Consider the following 25,678-nt stretch of genomic DNA (forward strand, 5'->3'; position numbering starts at 1 on the left):
TTAAGAAAAGCTGATTTGCATTATAACCACTTAATTAAAAACTTCTCAAGCTTGAGAGGGGTTGAGAAGTGAGAAACATTGAGAATAGTAGAGAAAAACCATAAAATTACACTTTACCTGTTGTTTTTGCTTGCTTCTCTATCTTAGAAGAAGCCCCCAACCAATATATTGGTTAGTGTGTTGAAAGGAAAACTCTAAGGATGGTTTAAGAGAGAGAGAGGCTCCACTCTCTCCAAAAGTAGAGGATTTTTAAGGGATAATAAAAAATATTTTTATTTTAATGTAATACTGGCATGCTATAAGTTCACAGATTTTTTTACAAAAGCCTAAGGATCTATTTATAGGTGAGGGAGGCCTCTAACCAAGTCCAGGTTCTAGAATTTTCTAGGTTCACTTTGGCTGAATTTGGACAAAATTTGGACAAAATTTGGACCTAGTTTGGTTCCCTTTGATCCAGGAGAGAGGAGAGATAAAATATCACAATTTTTTTGAGTTAAAAACTCCACCACATGTGTGAAATAGGCGCCTCCTTGAAGTCCTCTCTTTTCCTTACCAAGGTGTCAAAAATATATCATTATACCAAAATATCTCATTTTTTTAGTAATATCTCCTAGTTTTTAACTAATAGACCTTGTACTCAGTCAACTCTTTATCTTATGTGGGCATTTACTCATTTCTGGGTATTTTCTTTTATTCATTGGATTTATCTCTACCCATAATCCAAAAATTTAAGAAAATCTAGACCCTCAGGCTAAGGTCCTTTATACACATTTTCAATTAATTCCAATTGCACATTGGAAAGTTCTTTTTGAATTTCTGTTTTAGGGGAAACCATTTTAGACACTAGGAGGATTTTTATATCCAAAAAGATCTCAATTTTGGATTATCTCTCTCTAGATATTTTCTCTCTCCAGGCTAAAATAGGGTGAAACAGGATCTTTCTTTTATTTCAAAAAGGGAAATAATTACAAGATCAGAAGGGGAGGTTCTTATACCTGTACACGTGTAAAGTTGGAGGGAGGAATCTTATATCCTACCCCACTTAAAAAAATGCAAGATGTCCTCATCTCGCACCGAAGACAAACTCTTTCCCTTAAGATCCAACTGATTCTGGGGTTCCTTATAGTCTGGTCAACCCAACAGAATCCTGGGATAAGATCCCTTCATGTAGAGCTCATTATCAGATAACAATTCATTCAGAACATATCATTCATATCCTTAACACAATAATGGTCCATTATACCGAAAATTCCATCTGAACATTCCTCCATGGGAATTTCAGTTATGCTGATTTTTAATTTGTCATCTCTTAACTTGATCCACTAGGTCAAGTGTTAACAGTAGCAATCTGTCAGCACAATCCACTAATCTCGTAGTGATTTGATGAAGTCATTATCGCCATTCCAGTTATTAACACCATTACTGGGATTCGTCCCATTCATCCTCATTGTGGCTTTATTCAACTTATCTTCTTTCAACCAGAATTCAAGAATCAAAATCCAAATCAACTCATCAATTCTCAACCATAATTCTAAAATCATATCAAACCAGCATTCGATTTCATCATCTGGATAGCATTTTTGCTTATAATTTCAAGGTCTTAGATTTACTCGTATATACTACCAGTAAAGAGCTGCAGTTATACCCTCGGTATATACGGGTAGTCACAGTCCTTGGAATTATAAGGTAAATACCATCATGTCTAGGCCTCAAGCAAGTCAGAGATTCCATACAATTACGGTACTTCATCCGAAGACCCAATTACCTATTTATGAATCTTCATTCTGAATATCAATTTGTATGAATTTCAACACACAATTCCAACCTTTTACTACTACTCCATAAATTTTTGACATTTCTGGCTTCTCGATTGATCCACTTTAGCCAATTTGCTCTGATACTAGCTGAAAGATCTCTGCCCCCTCCGCGTAATGAATTCGGGGGTGCTAGCAGTGGAAGTAGCACTTCTTGCACGGAATAGAGCCTCTCACTCGGGGTCTCACCTATGGATATCCAGACAAGAGACTCGGTTCTTCCAAAATCGAACCCGAAAAAACTTCCCTTGCCTAGAAAGCACGGGCGATTCCTCCATGGGATATTTTATTCTAACGTAGTCAAGGTTATCACTAACCAACTGATCCGATGACCAAACCCGTAAGTCACATGGTCAGATCAAGACTTGCACTTGGATCATAGAGACCAACGCTTTTTTTCCTCATCGAGAGGCACAACCGTTGATTCTTTTCCATAGAACAAGAACTGTCCGAGATTTACTTCATCCATCGTACCATAACAGAATTGAGTCTATCGTACCATAACAGAATTGAGTCTCATTTTAGGGATCCATCAAACCCCATATAATCGCATGGGTTAGCCAACCGCCCAACCACTGTAGTGATAGAATCCATTTAGGAATTTGGTTATGTTTTGTCCCGAGTACTAGGGAAAAGAGTTCCCAGGTCCCCTAGTCGGCGCTTCATGCAAACTTCAAGATAGTCACACCACTTACACACCCAATATGAAATTTCCTGTTTCACAGATTCAGCTAACTTCAAAACAATCTTTTAATGAAATCATAGTATCACTGATCATAATCCTCCAAAATATCTGGTTGATTTCTAGATTCTGATCATTCCTTCATCAGTGTACCTATGGCATCATTGGCAACCATTACGGTCACCACCTGTCCACTCAGGGGTCTTTTAGCTCATAGTACCCGGAAACATCACGTCCACATCTATCCACATCATATCTCATTCATTCCATCCACTTTACATCACATCCACATCATATCTGATTCATACACATCCCATCTCATTCATCCACATCGATCCAATCATTCACATGCACGACTATCCATATCTATCCAAACATTCACATCTATTACTTCACATCCACATATATTCACATCACATCACATCTCATCCACATCCACATCACATTCATATCCACATCTTTTTATATTACATCATATCTCATCCACATCCACATCACTTTCACATTCCCATCCCTTTCCATTACATTCTTTCACATACACATCCACATCCATTTACATCACATCTCATCCACATTCATTTTCATCACACCACATCCTATCATATCCCATTCACATCTTATTACATCCATTCACATCCTATAGCATCCCATTTATATCTTATCACATATATTCAGATCCTATCACATCCTATTTACATCTTATCACATCTATTCACATCCTATCACATCCCATTCACATCTTATTGCATCCCATTTACATCTTATCACATCCCATTCACATCTTATTGCATCCCATTCACATCTTATTGCATCCCATTTACATCTTATCACATCCTATCACATATCTTATCACATCCATTCACATCCTATCGCATCCCATTCACATCTTTTTTCCATTTAGTAGCTTTTCCTACTTCGATACCAATAATGGGACTTTTTCCAAATTTATGCCAATTGTTTGGCTTAGATAAAGGTTCTTTTTCTCAACGCCTATTTTCATATTCTTTCTTAATTTCTCAAATGAATTATATTTAATATTCCTCTTTTGAATAAAAGAATTCATGGGATTTACAAAAATCAATTCTACCCATATTTTCACTTTTGATAAATATTCATAAATTGAATTATACTAAAAACTCCACTTTTTCCTATTTAATTTCTTGGATCTCAAACATCATGGGAATTCCTCTTTTTACATCTAATTGATTGAATTCTAAATGTCATGGGAAATCCTCTTTTATCATCAAATAAAATTATCTAAAATTTCTCTTTTCTTTAATAAAAATATCCATTAATTCAATATGCCAAGAATTTCACTTTTACTATTTAAATGCTTGAATTCCAAATGTCATGGGAGTTCCTCTTTTATCATTTAAATACTTCTCATAGATAAAATAAATTTATCTAAAATTCATCTTTGAATTTAAATAAAATATCCATTAATTCCAATATGCTAGGAATTTTACTTTTCCCATTTAAATAATTGAATTCCAAAGGTCATAGGAATTCCTCTTTTATCATTTAAATATTTCTGATGCATAACATAAATTTATCTAAAATTCATCTTTGAATTTAAATAAAATATTTATTAATTCCAATATGCTAGGAATTTCACTTTTCTCATTTAAATGATTTAATTCCAAAGGTCATCGGAATTTCTCTTTTATCATTTAAATATTTCTCATGCATAAAATAAATTTATCTAAAATTCATCTTTGAATTTAAATAAAATATCCATTAATTCCAATATGCTAGGAATTCCACTCTTCCTATTTAAATGATTGAATTTCAAATGTCATGGAAATTCCTCTTTTATCATTTAAATAAAATTACCATAATTTTATCTTTTCTTAATTATTTAATTATACATAAACCTTAAAAATTAGTTTTTCCTTGAATGTGATGAAAATCATTGTTTTAGCCTAGGATATTCAATCCTAGAATATGGTAGGAAGTCCTCTTTTCACGTTATGCAGAAGAATGAATTATGTATCAATTTCTAAAAAAATTTACCATAGCTCCACTGCTATTACTGACAATTTTTAATATTTTTGAAAAGAATAAGACTTAGTAATGTTATTATGATAGTATAACTATCTTTTAGCCCTAAATCCAATTTATGGATTTAACTCATAAAATTACCATAATTTACTAGCATATAAGTATAAAAAACCGTTTTCTTAACCTCTAGCTTCACAAACCTAGAGTTTGATTTGTGAATTGAGAATTTCTCCATGAGAAGCATCAATTGAATAGAGAATAGGTCATAGGAATGACCATTCTTTGGGGGAGAGAGAGATAAACATAAAAAGCATCCTAAATTAAGCATAAATGTAAACTTTTCTTCACTATTCATTACAACTCTTAAGAAAAGCTTGATTTACATTATAACCACTTAATTAAAAACTTCTCAAGCTTGAGAGGGGTTGAGAAGTGAGAAACATTGAGAATAGTATAGAAAAACCATAAAATTACACTTTACTTGTTGTTTTTGCTTGCTTCTCTATCTTAGAAGAAGCCCCTAACCAATCAATTGGTTAGTGTGTTTAACTAATAAACCTTGTACCCAGTCAACTCTTCATCTTATGTGGGCATTTACTCATTTTTGGGTATTTTCTTTTATTCATTGGATTTATCTCCTTCCCACACTTGGATTGATCCTATTGGCCCATAGTAACCTTAATTGGACCATAATCCAAAAATTTCTGAAAATCTAGACTCTTAGGCTAAGGTCCTTTATACACATTTTCAATTAATTCTTATTGCACATTGGAAAGTTATTTTTGAATTTCTATTTCAGGGGAAACCATTTTAGACACTAAGAGAATTATATCAAAAAATATCTCAATTTTGGATTACCAATTTACCTCTCTCTAGACATTATAGGGTGAAACAGGATCTTTCTTCTATTTCAGAGAGGGGAATAATTACAAGATTAGAAGGGAAGGTTCTTACACCTATACACCTCAAAAGTTGGAGGGAGGAATCTTACATCCTACCCCACTTAAAAAAACGCAAGATGTCCTCGTCTCGCAGGCTGGAAGACAAACTCTTTCCCTTAAGATCCAACTGATTCTAGGGTTCCTTATAGTCTGGTCAACCCAACAGAATCCTGGGATAAGATCCCTTCATATAGAACTCATTATCAGATAACAATTCATTCAGAACATATCATTCATATCCTTAACACAATAATGGTCCAATATACCGAAAATTCCATCTGAACATTCCTCCATGGGAGTTTCAGTTATGTTGGTTTTTAATTTGTCATCCCTTAATTTGATCCACTGGGTCAAGTGTTAATAGTAGCAATCTATCAGCACAATCCACTAATATTGTAGTGATTTGCTGAAGTCATATCGCCATTCCAGTTATTAACACCATTACTGGGATTCGTCCCATTCATCCTCATTGTGGCTTTATTCAACTTATCTTCTTTCAACCAGAATTCAGGAATCATTATCTTTCAATCAAAATCCAAATCAACTCATCAATTCTCAACCATAATTCTAAAATCATATCAACCAGCATTCGATTTCATCATCTGGGTAGCATTTTTGCTTATAATTTCAAGGTCTTAGATTTACTCGTATATAGTGCCAGTAAAGAGTTGCAGTTATACCCTCGGTATATACGGGTAGTCACAGTCCTTGGAATTATAAGGTATGCCCAGAAAGCGACGATTCCTCCATGGGATATTTTTATTCTAACGTAGTCAAGGTCATCACTAACCAATTGATCCGACCAAACCCATAAGTCACATGGTCAGATCAAGGAAAAGACTTGCACTTGGATCATAGAGACCAACGCTTTTTTTCCTCATCGCGAGGCACAGCCGTTGATTCTTTTCCATAGAACAAGGAATGTCCGGGATTTACTTCATCTATCGTACCATAATAGAATTGAGTCTCATTTTCGGGCTTCATCAATCCAGCCTAACCCCATTCAGTCCCATGGGTTGGCCAACTGCCCAACCACTGTAGTGATAGAATCCGTTTAGGACTTTGGTTATGTTTTGTCCCGAGTACCAGCAGGGAAAAGAGCTCCTAGGCCTAGCCGGCGCTTCATGCAAACTTCAAGATAGTCACACCACTTACACACCCAATATGAAATTTCCTGTTTCACAGATTCAGCTAACTTCAAAATAATCTTTTAATGAAATCATAGTATCACTAATCATAATCCTCCAAAATATCTGGTTGATTTCTAGTTTCCGATCATTCCTTCATCGGTGTACATATGGCATCATTGGCAACCAGAACACTCACCACTTGTCCACTCAAGGGCCTTTTCAATAGTTCCTAGCTCATAGTACCCGCAAATATATTCACTTATAAAAATCTAGATGGTCTCTCCGTTGAAGATAAGCAAGATCAACCAACAGATCCATATAAAAGAGACATGGACTCATCCGTTGAGGACCAGCAAGGTCAATCAACTAGATCCATGCCCAAATTCAAAAAACAACTCTTACTCCTTGTTCCAATATCTTTCTCGACTTACGCGTGGGTATCTTTAGCGACCCAGAGCCTGGCACGGTATGGTCAGCACCCTCTAGGATCCTTCGTAGGTCACCTAGCGCTTCACTCATAGGCCACTTCCTTGGTCCCTCATCCACCGTATCGAAAAGCTCACCATTTAAATCGAACCAAGGCAGGTCAAGACCCTAGCCGACCGTGCTACACGAGACGTCCTTGGTTGACTCTCAATCAGCTGTTGCAACTTTATCACTTAGGTCTCCACGACCTCATTCACAACACGGTCAAATTGCTTCCCCAACATTCTTGGTATTAAACAGTCATTTAGAAATAGGTCATAAATACAGTTTCTATAACGAACTCTCATCTTTCCACATTGTTCCACATCAATCCACATTACTTAATCCAAGTCCAATCATATGTATTCCCATCTTCCTTCATCCATTCTTATCCAATCATATGTATTCCCATCTTCCTTCATCCATTCTCATCCAATCACATCATTTTCCATCTCATCACATCTTTCCACATTTATTCTCATCACATCTCATCCACTCACATCTACCCATATCCACATCTCATCCACTCACATCTACCCATATCCACATCTCATCACATCACATCACATTCATTTACATCTCATCCATTCATGTCTACCCCGATCCACATCACATCCATTTCACCTCTCATCTCATTCATTCACATCTATCTCTCGATTCACATCCCATCACATCTCATCCATTCACATCACATCTCATTCATTCACATCTATCCCAATTCACATCACATCCATTCACATCACTTATCATCCATTCATATCTATCCCAATTTACATCCTATCACATCACATCCATTTCACATCACATCTCATTCATTCACATCTATCCCAATTCACATCACATCACATCCATTCACATCACATATCATCCATTCACATCTATTCCAATTTATATCATATCACATCACATCTCACCCATTTACATTTATCCCGACTCGCATCACATCACATCCATTCACATTCATCGCATTCATTGTATCCCCATTCCATCACATACATTCTATCCACATTACATCACGTCCACATCTATCCACATCATATCTCATTCATTTCGTCCACTTTACATCACATCCACATCATATCTCATTCATGCACATCCCATCTCATTCATCCACATTGATCCAATCATTCACATGCACGACTATCCACATCTATCCATACATTCACATATATTACTTCACATCCACATATATTCACATCACATCACATCTCATCCACATCCACATCACATTCACATCCACATCTATTTACATTACGTCACATCTCATCCACATCCATATCCACATCACTTTCACATCCACATCCCTTTACATTACATTCTCTCACATACACATCCACATCCATTTACATCACATCTCATCCACATTCATTTTTATCACACCACATCCTATCACATCCCATTCACATCTTATCACATCCTATCACATCTTATCATATTCTATAGCATCCCATTTATATCTTATCACATATATTCAGATCCTATAACATCCTATTTACATCTTATCACATCTATTCACATCCTATCACATCTATTTACATCTTATCACATCTATTCACATCCTATCTCACAGCCCATTCACATCTTATTGCATCTCATTTACATCTTATCACATCCCATTTATATCTTATCACATCCATTCACATCCTATCGCATCTCATTCACATCTTATTCCCATTTAGTAGCTTTTCCTACTTCGATACCAATAATGGGACTTTTTCTAAATTTATGCCAATTGTTTGGCTTCGATAAAGGTTCTTTTTCTCGACACCTATTTTCATATTCTTTCTTAATTTCTCAAATGAATTATATTCAATATTCCTCTTTTGAATAAAAGAATTCATGGGATTTACAAAAATCAATTCTACCCATATTTCAACTTTTGATAAATATTCATAAATTGAATTATACTAAAAAGTCCTCTTTTTTTCATTTATTTTCTTGGATCTCAATAATTCCTCTTTTTACATCTAATTGATTGAATTCTAAATGTCATGGTCCTCTTTTATCATCAAATAAATTTATATAAAATTTCTCTTTTCTTTAATAAAAATATCCATTAATTCAATATGCCAAGAATTTCACTTTTACTATTTAAATGCTTTGAATTCCAAATGTCAACAGAATTTCTCTTTTATCGTTTAAATACTTCTCATACATAAAATAAATTTATCTAAAATTCATCTTTGAATTTAAATAAAATATCCATTAATTCCAATATGCTAGGAATTTCACTTTTCCCACTTAAATGATTGAATTTCAAATGTCATAGGAATTCATCTTTTATCATTTAAATATTTCTCATGCATAAAATAAATTTATCTAAAATTCATCTTTGAATTTAAATAAAATATCCATTAATTCCAATATGCTAGGAATTTCACTTTTCTCATTTAAATGATTGAATTCCAAATGTCATAGGAATTCCTCTTTTATCATTTAAATATTTCTCATGAATAAAATAAATTTATCTAAAATTCATCTTTGAATTTAAATAAAATATCCATTAATTTCAATATGCTACGAATTCCACTATTCCTATTTAAATGATTGAATTCCAAATGTCATGGAAATTTCTCTTTTATCATTTAAATAAAATTACCATAATTTTATCTTTTCTTAATTATTTAATTATACATAAACCTTAAAAAATTAGTTTTCCCTTGAATGTGATGAAAATCATTCTTTTAGCCTAGGATATTCAATCCTAGAATATGGTAGGAAGTCTTCTTTTTGCGTTATGCATAAGAATGAATTATGTATCAATTTCTTTAAAATTTTGCCATAGCTCCACTGCTATTACTGACAATTTTTAATATTTTTGAAAAGGATAAGACACAATAATGTAATTATGATAGTATAACTATCTTTTAGCCTAAAATTCAATTTATGGATTCATTGTATCCCCATTCCATCACATACATTCTATCCACATTACATCACGTCCACATCTATCCACATCATATCTCATTCATTCCATCCACTTTACATCACATCCACATCATCATATCTCATTCATACACATCCCATCTCATTCATCCACATCGATCCAATCATTCACATGCGCGACTATCCACATCTATCCATACATTCACATCTATTACTTCACATCCACATATATTCACATCAGATCACATCTCATCCACATTCACATCCACATCTCTTTACATTACATTACATCACATCTCATCCACATCCACATCCACATCCACATCCATATCCAAATCTCTTTACATTACATCACATCTTATCCACACCCACATCCCTTTACATTACATTCTTTCACATACACATCCACATCCATTTACATCACATCTCATCACATTCATTTTCATCACACCACATCCTATCACATCCCATTCACATCTTATCACATCCATTCACATCCTATAGCATCCCATTTATATCTTATCACATATATTCAGATCCTATCACATCTTATTTACATCTTATCACATCTATTCACATCTTATCACATCCCATTCACATCTTATTGCATCCCAATTACATCTTATCACATCCTATCACATCCCATTTATATCTTATGACATCCATTCACATCCTATCGCATCCCATTAATATCTTATTCCCATTTAGTAGCTTTTCCTACTTCCATACCAATAATGGGACTTTTTCTAAATTTATGCCAATTGTTTGGCTTAGATAAAGGTTCTTTTTCGCGACGCCTATTTCCATATTCTTTCTCAATTTCTCAAATGAATTATATTCAATATTCCTCTTTTGAATAAAAGAATTCATGGGATTTACAAAAATCAATTCTACCCATATTTTCACTTTTGATAAATATTCATAAATTGAATTATAGTGAAAATTTCTCTTTTTTTTATTTATTGTCTTGGATCTCAAACATCATGGGAATTCCTCTTTTTACAACTAATTGATTGAATTCTAAATGTCATGGGAATTCCTCTTTTATCATCAAATAAACTTATCTAAAATTTCTCTTTTCTTTAATAAAAATATCCATTAATTCAATATGCCAAGAATTTTACTTTTACTATTTAAATGCTTGAATTCCAAATGTCATGGGAATTCCTCTTTTATTTTTTAAATTATTTTTTAAATACTTCTCATACATAAAATAAATTTATCTAAAATTAATCTTTGAATTTAAATAAAATATCCATTAACTCCAATTTGCTAGGAATTTCACTTTTTCCACTTAAATGATTGAATTCCAAATGTCATAGGAATTCCTCTTTTATCATTTAAATATTTCTCATGCATAAAATAAATTTATGTAAAATTCATCTTTGAATTTAAATAAAATATCCATTAATTCCACTATGCTAGGAATTTCACTTTTCTCATTTAAATGATTGAATTCCAAATGTCATAGGAATTCCTCTTTTATATTTTAAATATTTCTCATGCATAAAATAAATTTATCTAAAATTTATCTTTGAATTTAAATAAAATATCCATTAATTCCAATATGCTAGGAATTCAACTCTTCCTATTTAAATGATTGAATTCCAAATGTCATGGGAATTCCTCTTTTATCATTTAAATAAAATTACCATAATTTTTTCTTTCTTAATTATTTAATTATACATAAATCTTAAAAATTAGTTTTCCCTTGAATGTGATGAAAATCATTCTTTTAGCCTAGGATATTCAATCCTAGAATATGGTAGGAAGTCCTCTTTTTACGTTATGCATAAGAATATTCTAGGATTGAATATCCTAGAATATTCTAGGATATTCAATCCTAGAATATGGTAGGAAGTCCTCTTTTTGTGTTATGCATAAGAATGAATTATGTATCAATTTCTTAAAAATTTTACCATAGCTCCACTGCTATTACTGACAATTTTTAATATTTTTGAAAAGAATAAGACTTAGTAATGTAATTATGATAGTATAACTATCTTTTAGCCTTAACCCAATTTATGGATTTAACTCATAAAATTATCTTACTAGCATATAAGTATAAAAAACCATTTTCTTAACCTCTAGCTTCACAAACCTAGAGTTTGATTTGTGAATTGAGAATTTCTCCATGAGAAGCATCAATTGAATAGAGAATCGGTCATAGGAATGACCATTCTTTGGGGGAGAGAGAGATAAACATAAAAAGCATCCTAAATTAAGCATAAATGTAAACTTTTCTTCATTATTCATTATAACTCTTAAGAAAAGCTTGATTTGCATTATAACCACTTAATTAAAAACTTCTCAAGCTTGAGAGTGGTTGAGAAGTGAGAAACATTGAGAATAGTAGAGAAAAGCCATAAAATTACACTTTACCTGTTGTTTTTGCTTGCTTCTCTATCTTAGAAGAAGACCCCAACCAATCAATTGGTTAGTGTGTTGAAAGGAAAGCTCCAAGAATGGTTGAAGAGAGAGAGAGAGAGGCTCCACTCTCTTTAAAAGTAGAGGATTTTTAAGGGATAATAAAAAATATCATTATTTTAATATAATACTAGCATGGTATAGTTCACAGATTTTTTTACAAAAGACTAAGGATCTATTTATAGGTGAGGGAGGCCTCTAACCAAGTCCAACTAGGTTCTAGAATTTTTCAGTATTCCCATCTTCCTTCATCCATTCTCATCCAATCACATCCTTCATCCATTCTCATCCAATCACATCTTCATCCATTCTCATCCAATCACTTTCCATCTCATCACATCTTCATCCATTCTCATCCAATCATTTTCCATCTCATCACATCTTTTCACATTTATACACATCTATCTCGATTCACATCCCATCACATCTCATCCATTCACATCACATCTCATTCATTCACATATATCCCGATTCACATCACATCCATCACATCCATTCACATCACATATCATCCATTCACATCTATCCCAATTTGCATCATATCACATCACATCTCATTCATTCACATCTATCCCAATTTGCATCATATCACATCACATCCCATTCACATCTATCCTAATTCACATCACATCACATCCATTCACATCACATATCATCCATTCACATATATTTCCAATTTACATCATTTCACATCACATCTCACCCATTCACACACTACAAGGGATCGGGCTCATACCCGCGCTCCTAGCCGCTAAAAATGACTTGTGAAAAAAAGTAGCGGGCCCGTGTATCAGCGCATGTATCATCGCGGCCAGAGACATGCGTGTAAAAGCGCGTGTATAGGACTGCTCAGACGCGCTCATACACGGGTGTATACACGCGTTCAGTTCAGTTCAGATGCATTTAGACGCGTTGATACATGCCTCTATACACGCGTTTTGTTAATGTAGATGCGCTTATACACGCGTATTTCTCAGTTTTGACGCGTTTATACACGCGTATTTTATAGATTATCCGCGTATATACACGCGACTTTTAGCAGTTCTGACGCGTTTATACACGCGAACAGAGAGCAAAAAAAAAAATCCAGAGAGTGCTATTTGGTGCCTGAATACTGTTCCAGCATTCCAGCACCCAATAACACTCTCTGGATTTTTTTTTGGTGCATTAGACCATCCACGAAGAACATATGCACGAGAAAGATTAAGACAAGAACGACATGAATGCATACATTGTCAATACACGATTCAAAGACAGACATGAATGTAATACTATCGATTCACGATTCAATATTACTATCAAAATTTCACACATATATACAAGGGAGTCCATATCTCGAAGTAGCCCATGGCTTCAGTTTACAAAAAAATATATACAACCACATCCTCAATATGGAATGTGATACTATAAGTCTGAGTACTACTCAGACCCAGATGATGACTCGGTGCTCCCTCCATGCTCAGATGAGCTCACATCGGTCGGAATGTCTGAGTAGTGCTCACGTCCACCCTCTGCAGTGGTGGCGGGTGGATCATCAGCAGCTTGTGCCTGTTCAAGTAATATATAGTATATAAGTATATATATATGTAATTCAATAAACCAAAATCATTCGTTTAGAATTTTCAAGTACCTGTCGACCGTATGGTCTCATGGCCATCTCAAACTGCACGTCCGTAATACGTCCCTCGGCTGGCCCACGTGTCACGTCTGCTATGCCGGCGAGCATACGCAGTATCGTGGGTTGTGGGCTTCCTCCCCGTAACCCGTCGTGCTGTATCATAATCAACACAATTTGTAAGATTAAAACAATCATAGAATCAATGAATTAAGTAAACAATCAAATAAAGTGGCAAGATACTTACGAACTCTGCCTCCCATGACTCGACGCCGCCAGATCTGAAATGCGAAGATCCAATGGTCTCCATCTGGATCCGTCGTGCCTCCACATGCTGCCTGCTCTTCACGCCACCCTCTGCTCGTTTCTTTGCCTCATTCCACTCACGTTTGTGCGCAGTGGCAGGTTTCTCGGCAGGATAGCCACCCGCAGCTACATTTAGCCGGTCATCGTACGCGGGTTTTTTAAGGTGAGATCTTTTATTACTTAAGATCTTCCTTATTCGCGTCCTTCTCCATACATCCGAGAATGTAGCATGTGGGGGATTGGGGTACCGACTATGTACAGCCTCTATCACCTCCCTAACTAATCGGCTATTTTGATCTTTAAATTTAATAAAACAATTTCTATACGAGTTTGATACTACCCCACGCATGTACTCCATTACCTCCCTCCCCCTCGCATCCATCACTATCCCGCCCCTATCCGTCACATCATAGCAGATCACTCTCTCCACCTCTCTCATCTCCTCCTCTTCCGAACTGTCTCCTCTAACTCTTCTCCCTCTATCTCCTCTCTCACTGCGTGCCCTACCACCTCCCCCAACTCCCCCACCTCCCCCACTAAAGCACCCGCCGCATCCTCCACTCCCACTCTTCCTACTGCTGCGGGTGGAGTCACGACTGGGGGATTGTCTACGTGATGGTGGCTGTGAGCCCTGACGTGACGGTGGCTCTGAGGGAGCACGTGAGGGTGTGCGTGAGTGTGTCTGGGACGAGGTATGTCTCCTCGGTGGACGTGGAAGAGGAGAAGCTGCATGCCGTCTCGTCGGACTCGTAGGCATAGACGGCACTGGAGTGCCCTGGATACTCGCGGTAGGGGTATAGACACCAGGCATGGAAGGAGGGGGATGGGCATACATATACTCTGTAAGCTCAACTGGACCAAGATGGCGCCCAAAATGATTTAGCATCTCCATCAGAATTGCTGTACGCAAATGTATCGGATGAAGAACCTAGAATATCCATAAAGAACCTGCAAAAATAATCCTCATGTACATCATGGGCTGTCTCTTGACTCACACAAATATCATCATTCAAGTCACCTATCAGCCTGCAAACCATAGAAACAGGAAACACAGTCTCGTGTATACACCCATCCAGAAATGCGTGTATACACCCGTCAAAAAACGCGTGTATACACCCGTCCAGAAACGCGTGTATATCCGCGTGAACAGGCTCTGCAGACAGGATACATGCGCTTTTACATGCGTTTCTACACGCGACCTGCGCAAAATTTTTTTTGAAAGGGACCGACCTCCGACAAAGTGTCCTTATAAAAGGTCCACTGTCGCCCCTGTCAGAATCGTTCACCCAAAATCGTGTGCACAGAAGCAAAAGGATGGAGACAAACCCAAAAAGCAAAGAGAAAATAGCATAAACAAATCTGAGGAAGGAGACAAGGCAAAGGACAAACTGACTCACCTCTGAAAAAGTGAGTTTTCTTTCTTGCTCGGTTTCCTCCCGTGTGTGCTCCTTCTCTGCTCCCTCCTTGCACTTAGGTTTCGTTTCTGTTGGAAGAGGCGAAAACGAAAGCAGTGTTGATATGTTAGTTCAAAATCCTTATTTGGGGAAGGCGGGCTATTTTTAGTTTAAACAGATCGTCGCGTTTATAAACGCGTGTATGTTCGCGTGTATGATAATTTAGCTGCGTTTATACACGCGTTTTGTAGGAATTACCCGCGTTAATACACGCAATTTTTCGCAAATAGCCGCGTTAATACACGGAATTTTTAGGAAATAGCCGCGTCAATACACGCGATTTTTATACTTTCATTAAAAACATATTATGATTTTGTGTTTTCTGGTTTGTACATAGGATGTCATCAACCTCCTCAAGCAGTTCTGGGGAAGATGAGACAATGCGTCATCGTAATCGCGATGTGTGGTTGGGACAACGGATCAAATGTATGTGTAATCGATGTCAAGGATGCATTGTACGAGCATGTCGAATTACCTTGAATCACATCTCCATGTATGGAGAATGGAATCAAACAGGTTTAGAGGTAAGTAGATGTAAATTGATGGTATTCAAATGACTCATGGTATCCAAATTAAATAAATAGAGTTGTAATATATAAACTCTAATTGAAGCAGGATGCAGTACCACACCCTAACATGGTGCCTACGCGCGACGAGAGCACGCAAAGCGTCGATGAGATGATGCTGGAGCTTCGGGATCTATTGTCAGAGATGAGTGGGAAAGGGATGATAATAGCCCTGCACCCCACGAAGTTGTGGAAGAGGAAGTGCTTGATGATATGGTGCGGAATCTTTTTAAGGATGATCCCAAAGGTATGGACGACGATGATATGGAACAAGAGCATCTTTACAAGGCTTCATCGACACCGGTGTTTGAAGGGTGCACATTCTCTATTTTACGTGCTTCACTTGAACTACTTAATATACAAACAGTTTATGGATGGAGCAATGCAAGTCTTGACGCATTATTGAAGTAAGTAATCTAACTTACAAATTTGAATTAGTGGTTTAAGGTTTAGGATTTAAGACTAATTATAATTGATGATATTGGATGCAGGCTATTATCAAACATGCTTCCAAAGGGAAATAGACTACCCACCTCAAGAGACATAGCGAGGCGCTATGTGACATCTCTTGGAGGATTGGATTATGATTGCATACATGCATGCGTCAATGATTGCATTCTCTTTCGTGGGACGCATAAGGAGGCTTGACATTTGGGAGCGTATTTGGGAGTCTACAACTATTCTTCCTCCAGATGGCATGAACAGGTATAGTAATGTTTTTTCAATCTTGTTTTGTGTAGTCTCTAATTGGATTAAAGGTCACATAGAGCAATCCCTTGTGTAGGTACTCCATTTTTTTTCGGCTACCATATTGGACCCATCTTAAGATCAACCATCTTCTTGATCCCATACACATCTTCAAGAATGTGGGATCTGGTATTTGGGAACATATTATTGGTAAACGAGATAATGTTAGCGTACGTGAGGACTTGCGGGTCGCAGGACGTATGCGTCAAGCTTGGCCACGAGAGGTGGGTGGGCACGTTCGTCTTCCGCCTGCACCATGGATTATATGAAAGAAAGAGGAGAAGCAGGTAAAGCAGGCCATCACCACTTTGCGTACTCCCACTGGATGCATGAGATCATTGAAGGGAGCCTTTACAACCACTAAGAAAAGAGGCGTTGAGCAACTATATGGGGTAAAGCAGGCCATCACCACTTTGCGTACTCCCACTGGATGCATGAGATCATTGAAGGGAGCCTTTACAACCACTAAGAAAAGAGGTGTTGAGCAACTATATGGGGTGAAGTCCCACGATTGGCACAAGATGCTTCAAGTAAGTGTTTTCCAAGTCTTGTACGTTGAAATTAAATTTTGTAATGCCATAAACCATACATACATGTGCTCTTATGTGCGCAGTTCATACTACCTACTAGCATCGACCATTGTGCAAATAAGAGTTTGAAAAAATGTATTTATAAGATGGGCGAGCTTGTGAGGTATGTAAAACCCATGTCAGATCACCCTTCATTATACCTTGCAAAATGAACGTGCATGAGGTATAACGTACTATTTATTTATTTTTCAGATATGTTAGTTCCAATTGATCCAGCCACGTTGGACGATGCGCGTGTTATGGCAGTGGAGGTGGTTTGTTTGGTAGAGGAGACTTTTCCGCGAACCATTCACAAGTCAACTATATCTCATTGTGCATTTAGTGGACGAAATCGCTTTATGTGGTACTGTGCATGCACGTTGGATGTTCTTCCTAGAGCGCTTCATGAAGACCTTAAAAGACTTTGTGAGGCAAAGTGCAAGGCCTGAAGCCGAGGGTTGGTTGATACAAGAGTCTCTTGTATATATTTCAGAATTTCTTGGTCAGGTGGACAGCTCTTTGCCACGACTATGGAGCAATGAAGAGGACTTGAGGATGACCTCTATTGTGCCTCAAGGAAAAGGACAGAGTAAAGTAATTGACAGAACATTGATTGATGATCTCAATTTCACTTGTATCCTTAATAGTGATGTGATTGAGCAGATGGGTTACAAGATATGAGGATGCAAAGACAAAAAGGCAAGCAGAAAGAGCTCTCTTTCGGAGGCAACATGGCTCTCGTAAGGCGTACCCTAAGCATCTAGCAACACTTCCGAATGATATCCATGTTGATTGGTTGCATGAGGAAATGGAGAGAGCAGAGAGCGACGAGGGGCTGCATATCATGACAAAAGAATGGGAGTATGCACGAGGATGCATGTTAAAGGTACATAGAACTAATGTTTTGCATTAGTTGTAAGTGATTTGCTTTTAATATTTATTCACATTGCTTACACAAATATTGCTTCTATTTTGGTCCAGTGCACTATGTTCAATGCTATATGGTGTGAAGGCAAGCATTTTCGAACACAAAGAATTGATGAAAAGAGAAATACACAAGATTGCGGTGTCATTAGTAGCTTTGAGGGAGCTAATGGAAAAATGGATGATTATTGTGGCATAATCCAAGACATATTTAGGCTTGACTTTCGTCGCTTCTTTGTGTATGTTTTGGATGTCAAATGGCAAATGAACGTGGTGGAAAAAGGGCCTGATGCAACGATAAAACGCCATGCAAGTGGCTATGTAACTATTGACTCTACAAAGTTTTGGCAAACAAAGAAAGATAGGCTCGTATTGCCACAACAATGTGAGCAGGTATGCATTTTTTTACTAATGTGTTTCATGTACATATATATCTAAGCTCGCGTACCCCTTGACTTTTGATATGCTAATTAATTACTATAGTATGTGTATTTGAGTAGGTTATCTATCTACCAATGGTGCATGACATTAAATGGTGGTACGTCATCCCTATTGCACCACGTTCTAAAGTGATGTATAATACATTCACTGATATGGAGCATATGGAGGATGTAACAAGCCGCAATGAAGATGATGTCGAACATGCCAATGAAGATGTTGTGATCGATGATCAAGAAATAAGAGATGATCATGATAATGAGGATGAGCGTGCCATTTCTCATGATCATGAGAATGACCCTACCATTGAGGATGATGGTGATGTTGATGAGGATGATCAAGACATCGATACCATTATCAATGGAGTACAGAATATCGATAGTGGAATAAATTTAATCGTAGCCTTACAAATTGATCAAATGGATATTGATGTTGATCGTTTGGCAAGGATGGATCTTATTGAAGATGAGATCGAACCCTAACCAATCCGTCACTGTATCGTTCTAAATTGATGACATTTCTATTGTATGTGTTGTCTTTTAATTATCATCTCATATGCATGATTTATTTTTGAATATATTTCATTGTTGTAAATGCATGTAGTGGGATTGTGTAATGATGTATACTGTAATGTACTATGAGATGGTTTAAAGAAAATAGTTCTTAATTTTGTAAAGGAATTCAGTTTTTCTTCAGTTTTTCTTTACCATGCGTGTATTAATGCGTGTATTGATGCGTGTATTATTGTGTGTATATAAACGCGTTTATACACGCGTTGATAAATGCAAATATACACACGAATTTAAATGCCAAAATACACGCGTCCGATTCTGTTCAAATACATGCGCGACCATACACGCGCTCGTAATTTATCGCGTGTATGAAACGCGTGTATGGCAGCATTGTCTTGTAGTGACACTAATCCCGACTCACATCACATCACATCCATTCACATTCATCGCATTCATTGTATCTCCATTCCATCACATACATTCTATCCACATTACATCACGTCCACATCTATCCACATCATATCTCATTCATTCCATCCACTTTACATCACATCCACATCATATCTCATTCATACATATCCCATCTCATTCATCCAGATCGATCCAATCATTTCCATGCATGACTATCCACATCTATCCATACATTCACATCTATTGCTTCTTATCCACATATGTTCACATCACATCACATCTCATCCACATCGACATCACATTCACATCTACATCTCTTTACATTACATCACATCTCATCCACATCCACATCCCTTTACAATACATTCTTTCACATACAAACACCATATTAGATAATTTGGGAAAAATCCCATTCCCGTTTGAAAAATGGGATCAAGATGAACCTATCCAAGATTTTGTTAAAACCCCCTCATGTGATATATCGTTGGAAAGATATTTAAAAATAGAATCTATATCTACAATCTCCGATAAATTTGGAGTTAATTAATATGATCAAGATATGGCCAAAACTATATTGAAAAGTTGATTCCCAAAGTGAGATTTTTTCCAAATTATCTAATATTATCTTTACACATCCACATCTATTTTCATCCACATCTCATCCACATGTCATCCACATTCATTTTCATCACACCACATCCTATCACATCCCATTCACATCTTATCACATCCATTCACATCCCATAGCATCCCATTTATATCTTATCACATATATTCAGATCCTATCACATTCTATTTACATCCTATCACATCCTATTTACATCTTATCACATCTATTCACATCCTATCACATCCCATTCACATCTTATTGCATCCCATTTACATCTTATCACATTCCATTTATATCTTATCACATCCCTTCACATCCTATCGCATCCCATTCACATCTTATTTGCATTTAGTAGCTTTTCCTACTTTGATACCAATAATGGGACTTTTTCTAAATTTATGCCAATTGTTTGGCTTAGATAAAGGTTCTTTTTATCGATACCTATTTCCATATTCTTTCTCAATTTCTCAAATGAATTATATTCAATATTCCTCTTTTGAATAAAAGAATTCATGGGATTTACAAAAAACAATTCTACCCATATTTTCACTTTTGATAAATATTCATAAATTGAATTATACTAAAAATTTCTCTTTTTTTCATTTAATTTCTTGGATCTCAAACATCATGAAAATTCCTCTTTTTACATCTAATTGATTGAATTCTAAATGTCATGGGAATTTCTCTTTTATCATCAAATAAAATTATCTAAAATTTCTCTTTTCTTTAATAAAAATATCCATTAATTCAATATGCCAAGAATTTCACTTTTACTATTTAAATGCTTGAATTCCAAATGTCATGGAAATTCCTCTTTTATCATTTAAATACTTCTCAAACATAAAATAAATTTATCTAAAATTCATCTTTGAATTTAAATAAAATATCCATTAATTCCAATATGCTAGGAATTTCACTTTTCTCATTTAAATGATTGACTTCCATTCGTTTAGAATTTTCAAGTACCTGTCGACCGTATGGTCTCATGGCCATCTCAAAATGCGCGTCCGTAATACGTCCCTCGGCTCTGAAGATGGCCCACGTGTCACGTCTGCCATGCCGGCGAGCATACACAGTATCGTGGGTTGTGGGCTTCCTCCCCGTAACCCGTCGCTGTATCATAATCAACACAATTTGTAAGATTAAAACAATCATAGAATCAATGAATTAAGTAAACAATCAAATAAAGTGGCAAGATACTTACGAACTCTGCCTCCCATGACTCGACGCCGCCAGATCCGAAATGCGAAGATCCAATGGTCTCCATCTGGATCCGTCGTGCCTCCACATGCTGCCTGCTCTTCACGCCACCCTCTGCTCGTTTCTTTGCCTCCTTCCACTCGCGTTTGTGCGCAGTGGGGTAGGTTTCTCGGCAGGATAGCCACCCGCAGCTACATTTAGCCGGTCATCATACGCGAGTTTTTTAAGGTGAGATCTTTTATTACTTAAGATCTCCCTTATTCGCGTCCTTCCCCATACATCCGAGAATGTAGCATGTGGGGGATTGGGGTACCGACTATGTACAGCCTCTATCACCTCCCCAACTAATCGGCTATTTTGATCTTTAAATTTAATAAAACAATTTCTATACGAGTTTGATACTACCCCACGCATGTACTCCATTACCTCCCTCCCCCTCGCATCCATCACTATCCCGCCCCTATCCGTCACATCATAGCAGATCACTCTCTCCACCTCTCTCATCTCCTCCTCTTCCGAACTGTCTCCTCTAACTCTTCTCCCTCTATCTCCTCTCTCACCGCGTGCCCTACTACCTCCCCCACCTCCCCCACCTCCCCCACCAAAGCACCCGCCGCATCCTCCACTCCCACTCTTCCTACTGCTGCGGGTGGAGTCACGACTGGGGGATTGTCTACGTGACGGTGGCTGCCTCCTCAAGCAGTTCTGGGGAAGATGAGACAATGCGTCATCGTAATCGCGATGTGTGGTTGGGACAACGGATCAAATGTATGTGTAATCGATGTCAAGGATGCATTGTACGAGCATGTCGAATTACCTTGAATCACATCTCCATGTATGGAGAATGGAATCAAACAGGTTTAGAGGTAAGTAGATGTAAATTGATGGTATTCAAATGACTCATGGTATCCAAATTAAATAAATAGAGTTGTAATATATAAACTCTAATTGAAGCAGGATGCAGTACCACACCCTAACATGGTGCCTACGCGCGACGAGAGCACGCAAAGCGTCGATGAGATGATGCTGGAGCTTCGGGATCTATTGTCAGAGATGAGTGGGAAAGGGATGATAATAGCCCTGCACCCCACGAAGTTGTGGAAGAGGAAGTGCTTGATGATATGGTGCGGAATCTTTTTAAGGATGATCCCAAAGGTATGGACGACGATGATATGGAACAAGAGCATCTTTACAAGGCTTCATCGACACCGGTGTTTGAAGGGTGCACATTCTCTATTTTACGTGCTTCACTTGAACTACTTAATATACAAACAGTTTATGGATGGAGCAATGCAAGTCTTGACGCATTATTGAAGTAAGTAATCTAACTTACAAATTTGAATTAGTGGTTTAAGGTTTAGGATTTAAGACTAATTATAATTGATGATATTGGATGCAGGCTATTATCAAACATGCTTCCAAAGGGAAATAGACTACCCACCTCAAGAGACATAGCGAGGCGCTATGTGACATCTCTTGGAGGATTGGATTATGATTGCATACATGCATGCGTCAATGATTGCATTCTCTTTCGTGGGACGCATAAGGAGGCTTGACATTTGGGAGCGTATTTGGGAGTCTACAACTATTCTTCCTCCAGATGGCATGAACAGGTATAGTAATGTTTTTTCAATCTTGTTTTGTGTAGTCTCTAATTGGATTAAAGGTCACATAGAGCAATCCCTTGTGTAGGTACTCCATTTTTTTCGGCTACCATATTGGACCCATCTTAAGATCAACCATCTTCTTGATCCCATGCACATCTTCAAGAATGTGGGATCTGGTATTTGGGAACATATTATTGGTAAACGAGACAATGTTAGCGTATGTGAGGACTTGCGGGTCGCAGGATGTATGCGTCAAGCTTGGCCACGAGAGGTGGGTGGGCACGTTCGTCTTCCACCTGCACCATGGATTATATCAAAGAAAGAGGAGAAGCAAGTAAAGCAGGCCATCACCACTTTGCGTACTCCCACTGGATGCATGAGATCATTGAAGGGAGCCTTTACAACCACTAAGAAAAGAGGCGTTAAGCAACTATATGGGTTGAAGTCCCACGATTGGCACAAGATGCTTCAAGTAAGTGTTTTCCAAGTCTTGTACGTTGAAATTAAATTTTGTAATGCCATAAACCATACATACATGTGCTCTTATGTGCGCAGTTCATACTACCTACTAGCATCGACCATTGTGCAAATAAGAGTTTGAAAAAATGTATTTATAAGATAGGCGAGCTTATGAGGTATGTAAAACCCATGTCAGATCACCCTTCATTATACCTTGCAAAATGAACGTGCATGAGGTATAACGTACTATTTATTTATTTTTCAGATATGTTAGTTCCAAAGCAATTGATCCAGCCACGTTGGATGATGCGCGCGTTATTGTTGAAATGTCAAGCTCGTATACAGCTGGAGGATAGCACATGGGTGATGACAGAGTGACAGTATGGTAGATAGATATCGTGTGGTGTGTTTATGACCGTGTCCAGCTGGTCATGTGTGTGTGGACATTACACTAGGTTTACTTTGTAGTGTGGACATAACACTATGGAGTGTTCTCCTTTGTGTGTGTGAGAGAGATGGTGACTATGGCTTCTCTCCTTCTTTATGGTTGATGATTATGGATTAGGGTTTGCTTCTCTTGTGTGTGTTCCTTCTTGCTCCTGTTTTTTATCATGGTATCAGAGCCAAGAGCTCATTAGCTGTGTTGTGAGAGTGAGTGAGAGAAGAGGGAAGAAGAAGAAAAAGCTGTGAAGGAAGCCATTGGAGCTTGGAGCAAAGGAAAAGCTGTGGAGCACACATCGGCATCAGATCTGAGAGCTAAGGACCATTGGTGAGTGTAGCAAGACCCCCTCTGCGGATTGCAGGTATCAAAGAGCAAGTTCAGTGAAGATTGAAGTGCATAAAGCAAGCAGAAAATTTCTGGTTTTGAAGCTTTCATGGAAAGCTTGTGAAGGAATGTATTTTGTCAAAAGTATTGGTGCAAATACAAAGGAAACACAGAGGTTCTCATGTATTGTGAAAGGGCACATGTATTAGCAACACTGGAGCAAACCATTGCATGAAAATTGATGCATTACAGGCAATTTGTGAAGAAAAAAATTCTGGTTTTTTGGACTCTACAAAAACAGAGAACATATGCCCGGTGGAGGATCAATTGTGGCAATTCTACTCAAAATTGAGTCAAACCCTTCATACCCATGATAGATTAGGTCATTGCTAAGAGACCTATCCACTCATTAGTGATTACCCCTCTCTCCTAGAGCTCCAAGAGAAGGCGGCGCTTTTTGGAAGAGTTTCTTGAAAAGTTTGCAATGAATTTGGTCTAATTCACTCATTTGGACACCAAATTGAATGCTTTAAAGCTTGGAGAGTTTAGCAAAGACATTGCTAAGGCCTTGTGATGCTTGGTTGCAGCTCATTTCATGTATTTGGAGCTCATTGAAGTGATTTATCAGAGGTGTGCAGGTTTGCAGAAATTCTGTCCAGAAACAGAGCATTTTTAATCAAGGCATTAATCTTTGTCTATATCAAATTGGCCTAATTCCTTTGGTACAAGTAAAGTCCTATGAGTTGCTAAACTTTTGAATCAAAAAGTTTTGGATTTGGAGAAGATTTGAAGGAGATAGAGCATTTTTAGTGAGAGGTGGTACCTGACAGGTGCAGAAAAATTCAAACCAGAGGTTACAAAAATTGATGGTTCTCATTCCCCTTGAAGAATTGGATCAAACCCTTCTAGGATATGTTGGAGCAATGTGTTGGGAAGCTAATGCAAGTTGAATCATTGAATTTGGACAAGATTTGAAGGATTTAAAGCATAATCTTGACTGGTTACTGGCGAGAATTTACTGGCGAGAAAAAAACCAGAAAATTTTTTGTGAAGGAGTTTCATTTGATTTCAACTTTGATCGAGTGTACATTGTTGGTGAATCATTGTGGGATGTTAATGCACACAATTTGCAAGCATTTGATGTGATT

This window comes from Cibotium barometz, chromosome 9, assembly GCF_041138505.1.
Source record: "Cibotium barometz isolate CiBa-2024 chromosome 9, ASM4113850v1, whole genome shotgun sequence".
Classification (NCBI taxonomy): domain Eukaryota; kingdom Viridiplantae; phylum Streptophyta; class Polypodiopsida; order Cyatheales; family Cibotiaceae; genus Cibotium; species Cibotium barometz.